The sequence below is a fragment of the Balaenoptera musculus genome, chromosome 2 (genome assembly GCF_009873245.2).
Source record: "Balaenoptera musculus isolate JJ_BM4_2016_0621 chromosome 2, mBalMus1.pri.v3, whole genome shotgun sequence".
In the NCBI taxonomy this organism is placed as follows: Eukaryota; Metazoa; Chordata; class Mammalia; order Artiodactyla; family Balaenopteridae; genus Balaenoptera; species Balaenoptera musculus.
In genome coordinates this window covers 166,196,127-166,212,520 of record NC_045786.1, presented here as the reverse complement: position 1 = coordinate 166,212,520, position 16,394 = coordinate 166,196,127, and positions in this window count along the sequence as shown.

Genomic DNA, 16,394 nt, shown 5'->3' with positions numbered 1-16,394 from the left:
CCTCAGTGTTCTTGGCTTGTGGCTGCATCCCTCCAATCTCTGCCTCCGTCATCACGTGGCCTTTCTCTCTATGTGTGTCTCTGTCTCTGCGTCTCTGCTTCTCTCTTATCAGGACACCAGTGCCTTAGCTTATGCGCTGGGTGCCTGATCTGACTGGTGTCTGCCTTTAGTAGCCTAGGAGGGAGCCCATTGGCAGGGAGAGGTTAACTTAAAATCCCCTCCTGTCAGTGGCATGGACATATATACACTACCAAATGTAAAATAGATAGCTAGTGGGAAGCAGCCGCATAGCACAGGGAGATCAGCTCGGTGCTTTGTGACCACCTAGAGGGGTGGGATAGGGAGGGTGGGAGGGAGACACAAGAGGGAGGGGATATGGGGATATATGTATACGTATAGCTGATTCACTTTGTTGTAAAGCAGAAACTAACACACCATTGTAAAGCAGTTATACGCCAATAAAGATGTTAAAAAATAAATAAATAACATGACCAAAAGAGAGTAAGGATCTTAGGTAAATATAATTTTAAAAGTTTACGCCAATAAACATAATAAACTTCTGCTTTAAAAAAAAAAAAATCCCCTTCTGTCCCTTCCTGGCTGGAGCTGCTCAGAAGGGAAGGGCATGCGTGGCAGAGGGAACAGCAGAAGCAAAGGCAGGGAAGTGTGACAACCAGCCTGGGGGTTCAGGGGAGGGTCTTCAGATGAGCGGGGTATTGGGAGACGTGGGGTCTGACTCTGGAGCAATCGCATGAGTAGAGCGTCCAGCTCAGCATTTGACCCCTCACTGTAACTGCTGGGCAGCTTGGGGTGACCTCTCCATCCTCGCCAGCGTCTCTGAGCTCCTCTCTAAGCCTTTCGAACAAAGCTTCTCTGTTGATAGGATCATGATATTAGGTCTGGGGGGCTGGGGGCGGCACAAAGATTACTTTGTGGGCAGCCAATGGTGAGTCTACGTCAGGCTGCGTTTAATTTGGGGCGATGCGTAGCTGGCTAATTCTTCTATAGTGGCCGCTGTGTGTACTTGGCAACTCCCTAATGGACAAAATCTGTGTGCCCCACCCGAGCCTGGCACTGAGTCAGCCTGGACCTCAGGAAGATGGCGGGGGACCTCAGCCTCCTGAGCCCCTCCTGCTGGCTGTGTGCTCTGCGGGGGCCCCATCCCGGTTTCTGGGCTGGGTGCTCACAGGAAGCAGTCTAGGATGGCAGTCACACCCGTGGGCACTGGGGGCAGCCTGCCTAGCTTCAAATCCCTGCTCTGCCTCTGCAAACTGTGGACCCTGAGAAAGCTGGTTTAATCTCTTTGAGTTTTATTCCCTCATCTGTAAAATGGTGATACTAACATCCACTTCATAGAGTCATCAAGATTAAATGAGCTGCTATATACCAAATGCTTAGGATGGTACCAAGCATTCTGTGTATGTGTTTATTATAATTTTTATCATTTTTTTGAGCAGGGGAAGTCAGGATGAAATGGAACAGACACATATGAGAACCCCCTGGATCTCGGGGTTACGAGTGGGGATGTTGGAAGAGATGCGAGTTTGGGGGTGGGGCGGGCTGGGCTCTGTTTTGCACGTGGCGGTTTGAGATGCCTGACATGGTCCATCAGAATGGAGATGCCGAAAGGGCGGGTGGCTGCGTGCTGTGTGTCCGGAGCTGAGAACTGGAGATAGGAAACATTAGAGTCCCTGGGAAGCCGATGGCCCACAAGCTGCCTCTCTTATGTCTACAGTTGATTTCGCCCAAGATGTACGTGTGTTTTGTTTTACTACCCAACATGACTGTGTTTGACTTAACACAAAAATATACCCCTGGCCTGATAGTTGAGGAAAGCAGATGTTGCAGGAAGCTGTGCTGTGTTCCTCCCAAGGCACATCACACCTGTCCCCAGGGCCTGTACCTCACTTTGAGGAGCTGGAAGTAATCTTAATTCTCACCCTGGAGAGGACTGTGTCCTTGGACCCATGTAGAGGTGAGGGGATGGAAGCTCTGAAGTGATCATAAATCACTTAGAGTCTCAGCTGGCGAGTGGTGGGGCAGGGGGCAGCGTCAGTTCTTCCTGCTGCAGAACCCTTGCCCTTTCCAACATCATGTCAACCTCACAACACCTGGAGAATGATGAGCTTGATCTGTTTAGTTTTCTCTGTGTGAAGAGGCAGGGAAGAGCTATTCCTCTTCCAAGAATGTGCGTCAGAGACGTCCTTGCCCCTGGGTAGCAGGAGCCATGCTCAGAGCAGCGATGGTTCAAAGCAGCACTGCTACGGACCGAATACCTGTGTCTCCCTAAAGTCCACATGTTGAAACCTAACTCCCCATCTGATGGTGTTAGGAGGCGAGGCCTCTGGGAGGTGATTAGGTTATGAGGGTAGAGCTCTCATGAATGGGATTAGTGCCCTTATAAAAGGGACCCCAGAGAGCTCTCTCACCTCATGCCATGTAAGGGCACAGCAAGAAGACAGCCGTCTATGAACCAGGAGGCAGGCTCTCCCCAGACACCAAATCTGCTAGTGCCTTGTGTTCTTAAGTCCTAGTCTTCTTGGACTTCCAGCTTCCAGTACCGTTAGGAATAAATTTCTCTAAGCCAGCCAGCCTGCGGTATTCTGTGATAGCAGCCCGAGTGGACTGAAAAGCCAGTGCCATTCACCAGAGCAAACCCCTAAGAGCAACCCAATGCCAAGCACGGGACCCCGGCTGAATAAACTGTAGAACGTACTCACCATGGAATGCAATGATGCAACCAAGAGAATGAGCAAATGCAAAATATGGATGGGTCTTCACGTAGAATACGGAGTTTAAAAAGGTACCAGAAATAATATTAAGTAAAAAAAGAAAAAATAAGTCCCCAAAGACTGAATAGAGTATGATATCCTTTGAATACAGTTAAATGTAAATAAAATAAAGATATGAGAATTTGAATAGATACAATAAAACTATACAACATGGGGACTTCCCTGGTGGTCCAGTGGTTAAGACTCTGCGCTTCCACTGCAAGGGGCATGGGTTCGATCACTGGTCAGGGAACTAAGATCTCTCACGCCGTGCAGCGAGGCCTAAAAAATAAAAACCTTTCCTTTTCTGCAGCTCTACAGAGTTCCTTTCTATAAACACAAAACAGAACAAAAACTATCAACATGGAACGCAAGGTAATGTCGAGTATAAGCTTGAGGATGCTATTGTGGGAAGGACCATAACAAATGGCAATTATTGTTAAGGTCTTAGCTGTATTGTAAGTGGTGACTGACAGGTGCTAATTTTGCTGTTAAAAATAGCAAATTGAACCAAGTAAATAAAAGTGTGCTATACCTGGACTGCTGATGACAGGCGTATTGTTATTTTTGATGGAGAATAGAAGAGTCAGGGAAGTGGGGGTCACTGGACCTGGTGTCTGAGCTGGGGCTCTGTAGGCAGAGGGACACGGTGGCTGGGACCAAGGCCAGAGTCGTGAGCCCAGGGGAGGGGGCGGGAAGAGATGGGGCCAGTTGGGACTCCTTTCCAGGGTTACAGGTGGAAGGGGCATGCTGGTTCTGGCCCGCAAGGACGCTGACCCCAGGGCTGATGGTCCCATCAGCCTGATGGTCCCATCCCCGTGGTCCTGATGGCAGGCCAGTTTCCGGGGAAGCAGCGGCGTGAGTGAAGCTGAGTCCCTGCCCCTTCAGTGGCGTGGAGCCCGTGTGGCTGGGCAGAACACGAGGGATGGTGAGTCCTCTCTGGAGTCCCGAGGAGCCCTCCGTAGTGTGGGTCCCCCATTAGTGATGACGCCTCTGGGATCACTCAGTCTGCACCAGTCTCTTTGCTCTGCCAGGGTGCCGGCACATTTGTCCAGTGGTGAGTCAGACTCTGGCTCCTGGGACAGCCCCATCGCGTGTTCTGGACAAACAGTTCTCGACTCATCTGACTCAAAGTTCCCTTCCAACACTTAGTTTAACCTCCCCTTTATGATCCTGAAGTACAGATTCCTAGCCCCTATCATGTAACTACACACATCATTTTACAAATTAATATAATGCCCTAAATGTTAGATAAAAAGAAAGTGATGTATAATAAAAAGTGTGTGCATTTCAGTAGGTAAATGCGTGGGCTGGACTCCGTTGGGATGAAGCAGGGGGCACGAGTGTATGTATCGGATGTATCACTGTTGATGTGAGAGCTGTCCCCACAGGATGGACACATGGACACATGGCATTGGGCTGGCAGCTCACAGAGCCAAAATCTTGGGTCCAGGGGGGGGATTTTCTGAATGGAGGATGATTCTTAATCAAGTTCCATTGATTTATATGATAGTTTCAGTCCAGAAGAATTCAGTGCATATTTCAACCTTGCAGAATAAACTGAGTTTATACATCACTGGAGTAAGGCTCTGGATCAGGAGTTCTCAGCACTATTGACACCTGGGGCACAACCTTTCTTTGTTTGGGGGCTGTCCTGCACATTGTAGGATGTTCAGCAGCCTCTCCGACCTCTACCCTCTAAATGTCAGGCGCAACCCCATGCCCAGTGTGACAACCAAAAATATCTCCCAACTTGTCCAATGTCCCCTAATAGGCAAAATCACCCTTGGTTAAGAACCACAACTCTGGGCTCAGGTAATTGCACAAAGATTTTTGCTTTTATTTACTCATAGGAATGTCTGGTTAGGAAATCCTTTGCCATGCGGGACTGCCCTGTGCTTTGGCAGGGGCACTGTTCACCCAAGAAATGCCAGCCATGCCCCCTCCTCAATTATTATAACAACCAACCCCACTGCACAGAAATCCAAAATGCCCCCTTGGAGGGTGGGTGTTGCTTCTATGATGAACTATTGACCAGAGTGACTGCATGCAGGGCAGGATGTGGAGACCTCTGGCCCCAAAAGTCTGGTCCAGATTTGAGTACATGAATGATCTCCCCTGAATATTCCTGGACGTATAGGGGAAGAGGCTCCTGGGGTGAGGGTGTTCAGTTATCTATTGCTTAATAACAAGCCACCAAACTCAGTGGTCTGGATGGCAGTTTATTAACGTGGCTCAGCTGGTGGGTCTTCTGCTCTGCGTGCTGTCTGCTGGGGCTGGAAGGTCCAAGATGGAGACAACAGTCCCAAGTCCGGTACCTCAGCTGGGTGGCTGTAACCACCGGGGGCTGGCTGGGCCTATTTCTCCACATGGCCAGCTTGGGCTTCCTCACAGCGATGCCGTCTCAGAGTAGGATTACATTCCAAGGCGAGGAAACCGCCAGTCCTCTGAAAGGCTGGTCCTGGAAGTGACACACAGGATCACTTCCTCTGTCTTCTACTGGCCAAAGCAAGTGGCACGGCCATACTTGATTCATCCAGAGGGGATGGAGATGTGAGCAGCAGCAAATGCGTGCAGGGAGAAAAAACTGATGGTCATCTTTGGAGGCTACCACAGGGACACTGGATTTCCTACCGCCATGGGCTGGTGGAGACTCAGGTTCTGCCATTGGATAGACAGGTGTATGTGTCTATTATATGTTAGAAACATTTCCATTAAAAAGCATGTTTCCAAAAAGGTGCTGCTTAATAGCAACTTGCATTGAACATTTACTATGTGCTGAATCTTGTTTATCCATTCAACTGCCACACAATCAATCCTAGGGTGTGGGCACTACTCTTCTCCCCGTTTCAGAGATGAGGAGACTGAGACCCAGAAAGTAATCTGTCCACTAATCCTACTTCTGGGCACTCATTTTAAGGAAATGATTCAGATTTAGTTATTAGATGTTCATTACAACATAGTTTATAATAGGAGATTGGTTAAATAAATCATGATATGTCTGTATAAAGGAGTATTGTGCAGTAACAGGAAAATAGTGATATACTGTGATCCTCTCAATACAGGCAGTGAAAAAATGGGTTATAAAACAATATGTATAATATCCTCTCATTTTGGACAAAAATATACACAAAGTCTTAAAAGTGGCCTCTAGGGAGGGATTCTGAATGGGTATATTTTGTCTTTTTGTTAATTTGTGGTTTCTCCTCTTTCTACAATGAATATGTATTGCTTTGGAAGGAAGAGAAAAACAATTCAAGCTGTCACTTTTAATTCTTGGAAAAGGAAAGAAAAGAAGAGGTTGTCTGCTTAAATGAGAGAGTTTCAGGTAACTGACCGGATTTTCTGGTCAGTGAACCAGAAAATCACCCTCCGAAGATGGACTCCCCTTGACCTTGTCGACCAAATTCAAGTTCACCTAACTGAGCAAATTCGACTAAACAAAGTCCAGCCTGATGCTACAGCCTGATGCTACAGTGGGTGTTCCCTGCAACGCCAGCTTCTACGCCCCTTCATCAGCCGTGTCCACGCAGCCAGTTTCGTGTGCCGGGCCCGCGATCAACAGCCAACAGAGAATCAAGGATGCGAGGAACTTAATTCTGCCAACAACCTGAAGGAACTTGGAAGAGCTCCAGGTGAGACCACAGCCCTGGCCAGCACCTTGATTTCCGCCTTGCCAGACCTTTGGCTGACCCACGCCCAGACGCCTGACCCACAGAAACTGCAAGATGATCAATTGTGTTAAAGTTGCTGCATTTGTGGCGATCTGTTATGTAGCCGTAGAAATCGAATCCACTTTTCTCCCACCCTCCCTTCCCTTCCTCCTTCCATTCTTTCTTTTAAGCATATCATGGATGCCTTCCCCCATTATTACACATCATGCACAAACAACCCCCAGAATGGATTTTCCTCTGTGTTCTCTATAAAATGAGTGGTGGTAGAATCTGACTCAGCGGGGACTCAAAGTCTGGCATCGGGGCGTGTCCAACCCGGAAGGCATGCGTTCAGCTTGGAACCTGGTTTTTTCAGATATCCAGAAGACAAACTGTTCCCCTCAAAGGGCATTTTTGCCATGTTCATGTCCTTTGATGGTAGGGCTAGCTTACTACCCGCAACTGAAGAGGAAACCTCCCAAGAAAAGACATACTTGGAAGGGAGCACCGCCTCCATGTCCGGGAGCATCTGTTCTCTTGGCTTTTAGCCTTGTTCTGTTGCATTCTGTCTTCTTTTCCTGGTGTGTGTGTGTGTGTGTGTGTGTGTGTGTGATCTCCCTTTTAGTTACACGCTCCCTGAGGGCAGGGACCACATCTTGGGATCTCTCTGCCATCTGGCGCCAGGCACATGGCGAGCTCATGCAGTGTTGGCTGGCTTAAGGGAACTCCATCAGCCACGATAAAGGGAGGGGTATGTGAGCCACGTCCAAAATTCCATCTATCTTTACTCCAGTCCTTTTCTCATCTGGGTATCTGGGTAGTAAAAAGGAAACATTTCAGAGACAAGTTTGATTTGATCCCCGGCCTTCAAATGTATTGGCTGAACATTCAAATTTCTTGACCTCTTAGCCTCAGAAGGCCCATCCGTAAAATGGTCTATCAGAAAATTAACATATGTGGGACCTCCAGGCACATAGTATGCCTTCAGTGACAGCTAAAGTTTTTCCTTTTCTTTCTGTTCTTTGATCTTATTTTATTTTTTCCCCTTGTAAAAAGACCAAACAGGTTTTGGCTTCCTGAGCAAGACCCTTCTAGAAAGTATTCATGTTAGAACTGTAATAACGAAGTTTGGCATTAGCCTTGGTGGCTGTGTTTGAATTTTTCAGGCCATGGAAATTCTCTCTGACAATCATTTATGACTAGTTTCTGGCCCAGGCAGAGACCATGCTGGGACCAGAGTGAGGTTTTGATGAGGGTGGGTAGGAGAAGCAACCCTTAGGAGGGAATAGTGTGAGGGTCTGTCCCAGGGGCAGGAATGTCACATTGCTTTGCATTTGTCACAAAGTCCAGGTATTGGTCTGAGTGAGAGTCCTGTGCTTCTGGGCATACCAGCCCAGTAAGTCAGGGTGAGTCCCTAACCTCCATCACAGCCCAGAAATCAGAGAGAAATTCCCCAGGAGGCATCAATGCCACGAAGAGGACCCACTGGTGGGGAGAAAAGGGGACCCTCTTACACTGTTGGTGGGAATGTAAATTGGTGCAGCCACTGTGGAGAACAGTTTTTTTAGCTTAAAAAACTAAAAAGAGAGCTACCATATGATCCAGCAATCCCACTCCTGGGCATATATCTGGAGAAAACCATAATTCGAAAAGATACATGTACCCCAATGTTCATAGAAGCACTATTTACAATAGCCAAGACATGGAAGCAACCTAAATGTCCATTGACAGATAAATGGTTAAAGAAGATGTGGTATATATTTACAATGGAATATTACTTAGCCATAAAGAAGAATAAAATAATGCCATTTGCAGCAACACGGATGGATCTTTTCATACTGAGTGAAGTAAGTCAGACAGAGAAAGACAGATATCATATGATATCACTTATATGTGGAAACTAAAAAAAAAATGATACAAATGAACTTTTTGCAAACCAGAAACAGACTCACAGACTTACAAAGCAAACTTCTGGTTACCAAAGGGGAAAGATAGGGGGGGAGGGATAAATTAGGAGGTTGGGATTAACATACACAGACTACTATATATAAAATAGATAATCAACAAGGACCTACTGTATAGCACAGGGAACTCTACTCAATATTCTGTAGTAACCTATATGGGAAAAGAATCGAAAAAGAATGGATACATGTATATGTATAACTGATTCCCTTTGTTGTACACCTGAAACGAACACAGCATTGTAAATCCACTCTACTCCAATATAAAATAAAAATTAAAAAAGAAAAGAAAAGAAAGCAAAGCAAAGCACAGAAAAGAAAAAGAAAAGAACCCACTGGATGAGGTCTGAGAGGAGGGGTGGGTGCCTGGAAGTCAGGAGCGATGCTCAGCCAAGTGGGAAAATCAGGGAGCTTTATGTTTACAGGCTCACAGGAACCTTGGAGACCTGCTGGGTTTTAAGCTTCTGGGAGGCAGAAAGCGTATCTTACTCCTCTCAGGGCCCAGTCCCTGGCCAGGCACAGCAGGCTCCCCGAGTTGTTGAATGAATAAAGGGCAGGGAGGAGACACACCCCCACTTAACAGACGAGGAAACAGAGGCCGATGCAGAGAGGGTAACTTGCCTAAGGGTTAGTCTCAGAAACTCTTTCCCTCCTCTTGCACTGTTGGTGGGAATGTACATTGATACAGCCACTGTGGCGAACAGTATGGAGGTTCCTTAAAAAACTAAAAATAGAACTACCATACGACCCAGCAATCCCACTACTGGGCATATACCCTGAGGAAACCATAATTCAAAAAGACGCATGCACCCCAATATTCATTGCAGCTCTATTTACAATAGCCAGGACACGGAAGCAACCTAGGTGTCCATCGACAGATGAATGGATAAAGAAGATGCGGCACATGTATACAATGGAATATTACTCAGCCATAAAAAGAAATGAAATTGAGTTCTTTGCAGTGAGGTGGATGGACCTAGAGTCTGTCATACAGAGTGCAGTAAGTCAGAAAGAGAAAAACAAATACCGTATGCTAACGCATATATATGGAATCTAAAAAAAAAAAAAAAAGGTTCTGAAGAGCCTAGGGGCCGGACAGGAATAAAGACGCAGACGTAGAGAATGGACTTGAGGACACAGGGAGGGGGAAGGGGAAGCTGGGACTAAGTGAGAGAGTGGCATGGACATATATACACTGTCAAATGTAAAACAGATAGCTAGTGGGAAGCAGCCGCATAGCACAGGGAGATCAGCTCGGTGCTTTGTGACCACATAGAAGGGTGGGATAGGGAGGGTGGGAGGGAGACGCAAGAGGGAGGAGATATGGGAATGTATGTACATATAACTGATTCACTTTGTTATACAGCAGAAACTAACACACCATTGTAAAGCAATTATACTCCAATAAAGAGGTTAAAAAAATAATAAAATAAAATTTAAAAGCTTAAAAAAAAAAAAAAAAGAAACTCTTTCCCACTCAGGCGTCAGTAACTGAGAATAGGTTGAAATGAGACCTCTCCAGGGTTGACTTTTCCTTTGAAAATTACACATGCCTTTGGGAAAGGAGTGCACTTCTATGAGCAGAGGTCGAGGTCTTCACAGGTGAGGCAGGGTCTGGGGTGTGACTGGTGCTCGGCTAGCCCACTATGTAGGTGGCTGCTGAATGGGGCCGTGGGAAAAGCTGACAGCACCCACAGCCGCCCTTGGTCAACCTGACCTGGCCCCAGACTGACCCGATGTCCAATAGGATGGCATGGATGGGATGCCATGAAAGTTCCTTCTGGCTTCGTTTTACACCCTCATCCTGGTGTTGGTCCTCATCGTCTCTCTCCTGGATGCCTGTAATAGTGATGCCACGCCACTGCCTCATCCTCTTTAATCCATTTACAAAATGGGCTCATGCGACCCTGCTCCCTCCATTTGCCTCGGCTTATAACCCTTCAGTGGCTTGGATTTAGAACAAAAGGAAAACTGCTCACTGCCTCCTGCTCCAAGCCCACCTCCTGCCACTGTCACCCTCTGCTCCAGCCCACTGCTGTCTTTTGGTCCCTTATAAACACAAAGAACTCTCCCATCTCAAGAACATGCTGTTCCCTTTGCCAAGAATACTTTTCCCTCAATCATCCCATTCTCATTCTCATCCTTCAAGTCTCAAATTAAACACCACTTCCTCAGAGAGCATCCCTGCCCACTTCTCTGAAGTAGACCCACAGAGGTCCCTAGGATAGGGTTCTATTTGTGTCCTTTATAGTGCATATCAAAGTTTGGTAATTATATATTATTTTGTTTGTCTATAGCCTATTATGTTGCTCTACCGCTAGCCAATAAGCTCCACGAAGAGAGAGACCATGTAGGTCTTGTCCACCACTGTGCTTCCCAATGTACCTGGCACATAGTAGGTAGTTATTATATATGTGTTGAATACAAAATGAATGAATAAAGAGATGAGTGAATGTCTCAAGTCCCTGGTGGCAGACTTCATCGGAGACTCTTCAAGGAGACTACCCAGCTTGGTAATACCCTTAATAAGGACTGGGTTTAAAGTGACATAGGCAGAAACTGTAGACACAGATGCTAACAAAAGAAAGCGACCATTCAGGGCAGTACAGTGTGGAATGAGAACACAGACTCTGAAAGATGAAACATCCAGACTGGGCCAGACCTGCAAGCAGGGTTTCTGTGTGGTATGGAATCACTCTAGAACGTGCCCTAACGGTGTCCACTCCCACTCAGTAGTAGGGATGTCTGCCGTCCTCAGCCAGTCATGCTGTCATCTTCATCAAAGAAGGATTAACAGGCTCTCTGGGGACACCAGGGATGGAGTCTGGGCTGGTGGGTCCTAAGTTGCCACAATCTAGGTCATGATTCTAAGCCCTACTCTCCTATATTATTTGTGGGAATGTGCTGCATTGAAACATTTCTTGAAGGAAATTTGGCAAAATGTATTAAGAGTCTTAAATATAGTTATGACCTTTAACCCAATAACTCCACTTTGAAAAATCTACCCCAAAATTAGGGTCAGAAATGCACACTAAGACGTCAGTATTAGGTTTCTCTTTAAGTGTATTTTTAATAGCAAAAGAATGGAGAAATGAAATCATCAAATGTGCAAAAATAATTGGATAAGTAAATAATGGGCTACCCGTACTATGGAATATGATTAGCTGATAAAAGTCATATTTTCCAAGGAGAATGTAATAGCATGGGAAAGCGCTTGCACTGCAACTTTGGAGGGAGGATACAACTTTTTTGGCATTTTCTTAAAAATAGAAAGGCTTAAATGCTTAAAGTTTATGACATAAGAAACTTTAGTTCAAAGAAATAGAGCAGGCCACACATTATCTTTCATGAGTTCTAAAGACTCATTTGTTCAGTCTTGAAATTTCTCAAAAAACATACAGCCCTTGGAGGTCTAGTTCTTTGCCTGCTATGATAATCTCATTCATACTTTGTACTTGTTTCAGGGATTTAGTTTACATCCAAATGTATGCACAAATGGTGACATTTAACACACACACACCCCAAATAACATCTGTACTTCCTTTGTTCAAATGATAGTTTTCACAGCGTAATTTGAAGTGAAAAAAATTCATGAATTACAAAACCGAGTATATATTATGAATCCTCTTTCATAAAAGAAACACAGAAACAGTTACCAGAAGGATGTATCATCAAATGATTCACAGAGATGACCTACATCTGATGAGATTGTCAAAACTTTTCTACCATGACCAGGTACGGCATTTATAATTAGAATAAAACAATAAACAACTTTTAATCCCAAGAGAAAAAAATCCTGTTGCTCTGAGGAGAAACATGAAGGAACCCGCCTCCCAAATCCCTCATTACAGAGCTGGTCTTGGCAAAACTCTTCCCTTTTGGGACTACTATCCAGTCCCTGTGTGTAAATTAGGGTGGCACCAAGGTGCTCTAACACAGAGACTCCAAAATACAGCAGTTGAAATAAGAGAAAATTTTATTTCTCTTTCTTGTATTAGCGCAGAGGCAGGCTGTTGGTCCAGGGCTAGTAGTTGGCTTTATTCTGCCAGGTCATCAGTAACCCACTGGCAGGCAGCATGTGCAACACACAATCCCGGCCCCGGGGCAGTGACGGCTGCTCCTGTAGCTGCCAGTGGGAAGGAGGAAAAGAGGGCAAGCAACTTGCTTTGTAAGGATGTGCCTGGAAGTTGCATACTTCTGCTCTCTTATCCCATCGGTCAGAATTTCATCACAAGGTCACATCTAGCTGCAAGGGAGGCTGGGAGTATACATTCTCTTTGGGGCAATAGCCCTGCTGATGGGATAGGTCAGTGTGTGTATGTGTGTGTAGGGGAGGATGTTGTAGTATTTATAATGCCAAAAAAAAAAAAAAAAAAAGAGCAAATGGGTACCTGGGTATTAAAATTTGAACAGAGAAAGGAAACAGCTAGTCGTTAGCACAAAACAGTTGGCGGTCTTTTCTGAGCAGCATAAAATAACAATATCCATCCACAAAGGGCATTCCCAAAAGCCTCGAGGCACAGCCAGCTTGGAGCCAGTGAGTCTGTCTTCTCCTCTCCTCCCAACCACTGCAAGACTTACCACAGATACACCTGAAACAGTGTAAATCAACTGTACTTAAAACTGTACTTAAAATTAAAAACTAAAAATTTACTGTAAAAAAAAGTAAATAAATAAAATAGTGCCTGGGACACACACACACACACACACACACACACACACACTTAGCACAGAGCCTGGGACACACACACACACACACACACACACACTTAGCACAGAGCCTGGGACACACACACACATACACACACACTTAGCACAGAGCCTTCAGGAAGCCCTCCCAGTGGCCGTGGGGGCCATTTTGAATTCAGAGATTTTCTGCCTTTTTCTCACAGACACAGAGCTTGAAAAGTCCTTCTCACTAATTCTTCCCCAAGACTGCATGCACTTGTCTAATGGTTCTCAGTTCCATGAATGTTTGTGAAGCACCAATTCTAAGTCAGGGACACCATCTCACACGTTATCCCTCCTCTCAGCAACTCAGGAGCAATGGATCACTATCCCCATTTCACTGATGAGGAAACAGAGGCCAGGTAGCAAGAGGCACAGCTGGGGCCTGAAGCCAGCTTTCCCAGCTATAACGCTGGCAGGCTTTCCACGGCACCACATCTGCCTAATTGCTTTAAAGCCTGGAAAAGTTGATGAGCTCTGCAACCTTCCGTGAAGCTCTGCAGAAATGAACTGCCAAGCCTGCTTGTCTGAAATAGTTGTGGTCCTCAGCTTCTTGGAACAAAAAAATGCTCTCTCTCCCGAGTGGGACCAGCCCATTAATTAGCCCATCCTTTACTTCATGCAAAGCAGCTCCCCACGACCCATAAATCATTCTCCAGGCCTTTCCACTAGGCAACTCTGCTTCGGAAATGTCCCCCACAGGGTGGATACACAGTCTTCTGGACCCCATCAGTCTGGCAAAGCAAAACCGGAAGTGTCGTGTGGAGTTGCAAAACTAAAATAGATTACAACTGAGACCCAAACACAAACGCAGAGAGGAGAGGGCACACAGACACAGCATCCAAGTGCAATTTTAAAGTTTCCAGGCCTTGCAAATGAATCAAACAGCACTACGACCCACTGCGTCCATCCACAAGGTCCCTTGCTATGGGAGCTGGTGCACGACAGTGATTTTTTTTTCTTTTTAATTTTTGATCAGATTCTGGATGGGGCATAGAATGCATCCTGAGGGGGCTCATGCTGGAAGTTTACAGGCCTGGTACCAGACCCCACATTGTTGAAAAGGATGCCTTCACCTGAGGCTTGATTGCTCTGAGAAACAATGCAGTAGAGTGGGGACATTTTTGTTTGATGAAACACAACATCTCTCGGTCCCCGGAACAGACACTAAAATAGCAGAAAGGAGCGGAAGAGGATAACGACTTGCCATTTATTCAGGGTCTGCTATGTGCTACACACAGCATTAGGCACTTTATGACTATTCTCTTATTTGTTTGTCGGAATTGATGTCTTTATTTTACAAAAGAGGGGCCAGAGGGTTGACAAGTAAAAGGTCAAGCTCACTTTACCTGAACGGGGTGGGATGTGGATTTTAACCTTGGTTTGTAGTATCAATAAGAGTTCCTATTAATTGAGGATGTGCAGTGTGCCAGGCCATGGTCTCAGCCTTTTTTAGGTATTAACTCTTTTATTCGCCTCAACATTGTGTGATGGGTGCTATTATTATGCCCATTTTACAAATGGGAAAACCAAGGCCCAGCAGAGGTGCAGCATCTTGCCCCAGGCCACACAGGTGGTAACTTGCAAGCCAGGATGTGAACACAGGCAGTCTGCCCCAGCACCCTTGACCCCTGTACTGCCTCTCTGGAAGACTGTAAATCTGCATTAAGCTATGGAAAGAGGTGAGGTCATGGGGGAGACTTTGAGAACTGAGAGGGGCCTTCAGTGACACTTTCCCCCCAGCCTCCCTCTTATACAGGTGGACTAACTCAGGGAAGGGACTATTTAAAGGTCTCTAGACTGTTCAACCGCACCACTGAGACTTGACCCTGGGACTAAATTCCTCTACCCCACACCACCTCTTCATTCCTGAGTCAGCTGCCATTTCATCATCAATACAATGTGAGCCACAGTTGTAATTCAAATATATTTTTTAACTGACCACATTTTAAAAAGGTAAATAGGAACAGCTGAAATGAACTTAAATAATATATTTTACTTAACCCAATACATACAAAAGATTATCATGGCAGCATATAATCAATATAAAATTATTAATGACAGATTTTACACTTGGCAGGTAGAGAGTCTTCGAAATCTGATGTGTATTTCACACCTGTTGCATGTCTCAATTTGAATGAGTCGCATCTTAAGAGCTCAGTGGCCACACGTGGCCAGAATCCGCCATATTGGGCAACGTAGTCCTAGATGTTTGTTCAACGTGTGGTCCACAGGTGACCAGCATCAGCGTCACCTGGGAGCGTGTGAGAAATGCAGACTCTCAGGTCCCAGCCCAGACCTACTGAGTCAGAATCTGCATTTAGCAAGGTCCCCAGGAATTCTTGTGCACACTTGTTTGAGAAATGCTGATCTGTAGTTCTTACCTTTTTGTGACAGGAGCTTTTTGCAATCGTTGGAGGCCATGGGGTCTTCTTCCCAGAAAAATATAAATATGCAAATGCACACAGATTTCTGCTTAGGGGTCCAGAAACGTCCTCCAGCTCTTGGATGCCCAGCTAAGGACCCCTAGTTCTGTGGATTCCACATTAAGAACTCTGACTCTGGAGCAGTGGTTTTCAAAAAATAAAAATAAAAACTGTTAGCAGCACAAAGTTTTCTCTTGTTCACAAATGAAACCTTGTTCAAAAACCCCATGTATACAATGGGCTAAGAGTGAGCCACAGGGGCTGAACAGGGAAGTAGCCCTATTCCTGTGTGTCCTGCCTCCCTCCATCCAACTCTGAAGACTTTGAGGGTCCCTCAGGCCCAGTGTGGACTCCCAACCCCACCCAACCCCATCCCTGGCTTGAGTTTACTGACCTGGTCTGCTGCTGCACATAGGTCACCTGGAAGTAAAATTTTGTTTGTTTTTGTTTTCAAACTTTCTGGGGAAACTCTGAGAACCAGCTGGATTTTGGAACATTAATCTCATGCATCTCAACTGCCAGGAAGGTCCTTTTATATGAGGTCATTTTCGGTGCAAAGTTTTGTAATCCAGGCTGGCCTCAATTGGCTTTCTGTGTCTGCTTAAATCGCCAAATGACAGCGGTAGAAAGACTCAGAGATATCTTCTGGTCTCCTCTCTCTACAGAGGGAGAGACTAGGACCAGAGGGCAGATGGAATGTGTCCCAGATAGTACCACAACACCTCCTTTCCACGTGGCCTCCTTTCCATGTGACCCCCTCGAGTGGCCAGAGACTCTCTTATCACTACACAGACTGTGGACATTTCCGATGGAGTACAAGATGCAGTTTCCCAATTTCTTTCTCCATGCTTCATC